The sequence below is a fragment of the Rana temporaria genome, chromosome 1 (genome assembly GCF_905171775.1).
Source record: "Rana temporaria chromosome 1, aRanTem1.1, whole genome shotgun sequence".
In the NCBI taxonomy this organism is placed as follows: Eukaryota; Metazoa; Chordata; class Amphibia; order Anura; family Ranidae; genus Rana; species Rana temporaria.
In genome coordinates this window covers 544,456,134-544,462,133 of record NC_053489.1, presented here as the reverse complement: position 1 = coordinate 544,462,133, position 6,000 = coordinate 544,456,134, and positions in this window count along the sequence as shown.

The window sequence follows — 6,000 nt, the reverse complement described above, 5'->3', positions numbered from 1 at the left end:
ATTCTATCTGAATTGCCGGGAGCCGACAATTCATTATAGCCGCGAGTCCGGTTTTAAATGACTTTTTTTCTTTCAGAAATGACACTTTGTGCAGTGACAGTTCTAAGTACGGGAAACATGCGCTATTTCACATGCATACTTTACAGCCCCCCTAGGTATGAAATTTAAAGGAATATTTCACTTTTATTTTTTCACTCTAAGCATTATTAAAATCACTGCTCCCGAAAAAACTGTCGTTTTTAAAACTTTTTTTTGTATTGATACATGTCCCCTGGGGCAGGACCAAGGTCCCCAAACACTTTTTAGGACAATAACTTGCATATTTAGCACTTTAGATTTCAAATGTTCGAGTCCCATAGACTTTAATAGGGTTCTAAAGTTCACACGAACATTTGGTGTGTTCGCAGGTTTTGGTGCGAACCGAACAGGGGGGTGTTCGGCTCATCCCTACCACCAAATAATCTACCATGACCTCATGACAGAAATTATCATCCTACAGTTTATTTTAACCACTTAACGACCGCTTCCTGCATATATACGTCAGCAGAATGGCACGGCTGGGCAGATGTACGTACAGGTATGTCCTGTACATCTACCCAGCCGTGGGTCACGGGCGCGCGGACCCGATCGCCGATGGGGTCCCGCGATCGGTCCTCAGAGCTGAAGAACGGGGAGAGCCGCGTGTAAACACGGCTTCCCGTGCTTCACTGTGGTGGCTGCATCGATCGTGTCATCCCCTTTATAGGGAGACACAATTGATGACGTCACTCCTACAGCCACACCCCCCTACAGTTGTAAACACACACTAGGTGAAACATAACTCCTTCAGCTCCCCCTGTGGTTAACTCCCAAATGGCAACTGTCATTTCCACAATAAACAATGCATTTTAAATGCATTTTTTGCTGTGAAAATGACAATGGTCCCAAAAATGTGTCAAAATTGTCCGAAGTGTCCGCCATAATGTGGCAGTCACGAACAAAACCGCTGATCGCCGCCATTAGTAGTAAAAAAAAAAAATTCATAAAAATGCAATAAAACTATCCCCTACTTTGTAAACGCTATAAATTTTGCGCAAACCAACCGATAAACGCTTATTGCGATTTTTTTTTACCAAAAATATGTAGAAGAATACGTATCGGCCTAAACTGAGGAAAAAAACTATTTTTTTATATATTTTTCGGGGATATTTATTATAGCAAAAAGTAAAAAATATTGCATTTTTTTAAAAATTGTCGCCCTATTTTTGTTTATAGCGCAAAAAATAAAAACTGCAGAGGTGATCAAATACCACCAAAAGAAAGCTCTATTTGTGGGAAAAAAAGGACGCCAATTTTGTTTGGGAGCCACGTCGCACGACCGCGCAATTGTCAGTTAAAGCGACACAGTGCCAAATTGCAAAAAGGGGCCTGGTCCTTTACCTGCATTTTGGTCCGGGGCTTAAGTGGTTAATACTTGAACACATCTTCTAAGATTAATGATCAATTGCAATGACAGAACCTTTAAATATCTGACGATAGAGAAAAAAAGATCTATTTTCTTATAAGTGATCAGCTATACAGGACACATAGAACATTTTGTTTTTCTGATAAAGCTGCAGGGTTTTCATTGGTGGTGGTGGGGGGGAGGGTCGTGTGCAAGGACTGAAATCACTGGTGGCCTAGAGACTGAATCTCTGGTATATATTAAATGAAGAATGGTGCAGCAGTAAAAAATATGCTTCCTACCTCTGTGAATATTGGTTAAGAACAGGACCCAGATAATCGTAGTAATCACTGTAGTATTGGCGACTATAACAGTGATTCTCAGCATCAACAGCAGCCCCATGTGTATGGAATATGTTATTTATATTACCGTGTTTCCCTGAAAATAAGACCTACCCTGAAAATAAGACCTAGCGTTATTTTCCAGAAGGGCTGCAATATAAGCCCTACCCCCGAAAATAAGCCCTAGTTTAAAATGTTTGTGACATCCTATAATCCACTCTCTTACAGTAGTATATAATGTACAATGTGTGTGTTTCTGTAATATATTTGCGGGGAAGAGAGCTCCGACGGGTCACAGAAGGGCTGAACGAAGGTATTTGGCACAATTATATTACAGAAACACACACATTATACATTATATACTACTGAAATAGAGTGGATTATAGGATTTTACAAGCATTTTAAAGCGGGGGTTCACCCTTAGAGGGCACTTTTTCCCCTTAGATTCCTGCTCGTTTTCTCTAGGGGAATCGGCTATTTGTTTTAAAATATGTGCAGTACTTACCCGTTTACGAGACGCATCCTCTCCGTCGCTTCCGGGTATGGGCTGCGGGAATGGGCGTTCCTTCTTGATTGACAGTCTTCCGAGAGGCTTCCGACGGTCGCATCCATCGCGTCACGATTTTCCGAAAGAAGCCGAACGTCGGTGCGCAGGCGCAGTATAGAGCCGCACCGACGTTCGGCTTCTTTCGGCTACGAGTGACGCGATGGATGCGACCGTCGGAAGCCTCTCGGAAGACTGTCAATCAAGAAGGAACGCCCGCTCCCGAAGACCCATACCCGGAAGCGACGGAAGAAGATGCATCTCGAAAACGGGTAAGTACTGCTCATATTTTAATACAAATAGCCGATTCCCCTAGACCGAACGAGCAGGAATCTAAGGGGAGAAAAAAAAATTTAATAAATGGGTGAACTCCCGCTTTAACTCTGTTTACACTGGGGATTCCTGTCAGGCAGGGAGAGAGAGAGGGGGAGAAAAGACAGCACATTACATGGTAAGACCTACCCCGAAAATAAGCCCTACTGTGTCTTTTGTTGCCAAAATTAATATAAGACCCAGGCTTATTCGGGGAAACACGGTAGTCCACGCTGTACTAGTATATCTATGAAATAAACACCATACCTGGGTCAGGACCTCTCTTTTTGGAACTTATACACATACAAAGCACTGCCTAGATATCAACTACAGGGTTAAAAAAAATCGCCTTGCAAAATTATCCTACCATGAGTGTGAAGTGTAAACATGAAGTATATTTAATCAATTACAGCACTAGACAAATACATATTTTAGCGTTGGTAAAAGGTTACAGTTCCACACAACAGCGTCTTCCATGTTTGATGTAAAATTAATTATAGAAGCTCCCTTGGACACCAGAGCATCATGCTGTTCAGTGTTCTTTTCTTTAAACATCTCATTTTCACTGCCCTTATATTGTAACTTTCTATCTGTTGACCTTGGTCCACAAAGCATTGCAACAATTGCTGAAGATTTTCTTCAACAGAAATGCAATTCCAATACAGTTAGAGGATGAAGGTTAAGGGCATTGCTATTAACATAGAGGGCTGTGTTTGGAACTACATTCTCTTTTTGCATTATCATGTTGAGTATGTACAGCTTTTTCAAAGCTAAAAGTCATTTTTTTTTTACAATTGTAGCACTAACCCCCGGAGGAGCTGCTGGGTATTTCGGTCAGCATCTTACCTCCAGTGGTGGCTGGTGAAGTTTTAGGATGGGGGGGGCGCAAGACCCCGCCCCTCCACGTTTGGTCCCTTCCACTTCTCATAAGCCACACCCCTTATAGAATCCACCCACTCCGTCCCCTGTATTCCACTTGCTTCCACTCATAGTGTCAGGAGTATACAGCTCAGCATCACAGAACAGGGTATATATCCCCAGCATCACAAATCATGGTATATAGCACAGCCTTACAGATCTGCGCAAACAAACTAAAAAATTACACTGTTATTCGGACTCTAAATGGGCAGGACATTACCAGAGACTGCGGACATACTGCACGAGATTACCAGAGACTGCGGACATATTGCACGAGATTACCAGAGACTGTGGACATACTGCACGAGATTACCAGATACTGTGGACATACTGCACGAGATTACCAGAGACTGCGGACATACTGCATTAGATTACCAGAGACTGCGGACATACTGCATTAGATTACCAGAGACTGCGGACATACTGCATTAGATTACCAGAGACTGTGGACATACTGCATTAGATTACCAGAGACTGTGGACATGCTGCATTAGATTACCAGAGACTGCGGACATACTGCAGAAGATTACCAGAGACTGTGGACATACTGCATAAGATTACCAGAGACTGCGGACATACTGCATTAGATTACCAGAGACTGCGGACATACTGCATTAGATTACCAGAGACTGTGGACATACTGCATTAGATTACCAGAGACTGTGGACATGCTGCATTAGATTACCAGAGACTGCGGACATACTGCAGAAGATTACCAGAGACTGTGGACATACTGCATTACTTGTCCTGCGACTTGGGACTTCAACGTTGCATGACAAGTCGTACCCCATGATTTCCAATAAAAACCGTTCATATCTGTGCGACTTAAAGTCACAGCGACTTCAAAGTAGTCCCTGCACTACTTTGGTCCCACTTTAATGCAACTTGAGGTCCATAGACCTCCAGAATACAGAGGCATTTTTTAAGTCGCATCAAAATTGCGGCAGAATTGTGCAACTTTCAGGCTGCGTTAGCCCGAAAATCCTGAAAGTCGCAAGATTCTGCCACAATTTTTTGCCGTGATTTTGCAGCGACTTGAAGCAATGCCTATGTATTCTGGAGGTCTATGGACCTCAAGTCACATCAAAGTGGGACAAAAGTAGTGCAGGGACTACTTTGAAGTCGCTGTGACTTGACGTTGCACAGATATGAACGGTTCTCATTGGAAATCATCGGGTCCGACTTGTCATGCAACTTTCCAGTCCCAAGTCGCAGGACAATTTGCACAAGTGGAAATGGAGCCTAAATGAAAAGCAGGTTTTTGTGCATGTGAACTGCATTCTGATGGGCCAACTGCACAGTTAACATTGCTAGCCATCAGATTTGTAGAAACAGATGTGACGGACGCTTTTTTTGCAGTCATTTTTACATATATATATATTTTTTTAATAAGTGTGGGGGAGGGGATTTGGTGTTTTACATTGTAGGCCTGTAATTCTTAGGAATAACTCACTTAAATCTGTCCAAACAAGAGTCTAGTAGACATCCTGGGTATGATAAAGTTTGAAACATGAAATCATAAATTATAATATAATAAATAACTATAAATAATTATAACAAATAATAATAATAATAATAATATAATAATAATAACAATTATTACTTTCAGTGTTTGATGACGAATTTCCCCACAAATCACTATCGCTCGTGATTCTGATTTATTATCGCTGTTTTTTAGCTGCTCTTAAACCAGTTTTGAAAAAAAGGGACACTTTTTGGTTGCTATGGACAATCTACAGTTTCCAAGCAGAAAGAACAGTCTTTATTATATAAAAGTGCATGTAGGTCACTGGGCAGACCACTAGGGACAAAGGGGGTGTGTATTTATTTTATACAGTACTGTAATCTGTAAGATTACAGTATACTGTATGTGTACTGTGTTGTTTTTATTTTTTTGAATTTGGCGCCGATCTCTGCCCCTGTACGCCGTAACGTTGCAGGGAACGGAGCCTGGCGGCACATGGGGACTCTGTGAATCGAGCAAGGAGATAGCTCGATCACACAGCGGGGAGACATCGCAGGATCCAGGGGACAAGGTAAGTAAACTCCGCCTGGGTACTGCAATGCAATCCAGAGTCTGGCTTGGGGATACCGCTAATGGTACTGGATTTCCACCCCGAGCCAGACTCTGGATTACCGCCAGGGAGGTTAAGAGTTGTCACAAAATGATACCCAGGTCATTACATTTGTATAAAGCATTTGTTTGTCCATCATGCAAAATTCTTGGGAGTATGACCCAGGGTAAAAGCTGAATTATTAAATATAGGAGCTAAAGGACTTGTGACAGACGGCCTGGCACCCCGTCTGTGCGCCTCCGCCAAGATACAGCTTCCTCCACTCTGGAACCAGGTATTATAGCTGAGAATTGCCCCCAAGAACTAGACGACACAAGCTTAGGTGCAAACTGGAGCTCTTTATTGAAAACTCACACAGAATTTATACCACGCAAAATCAAATAAGAG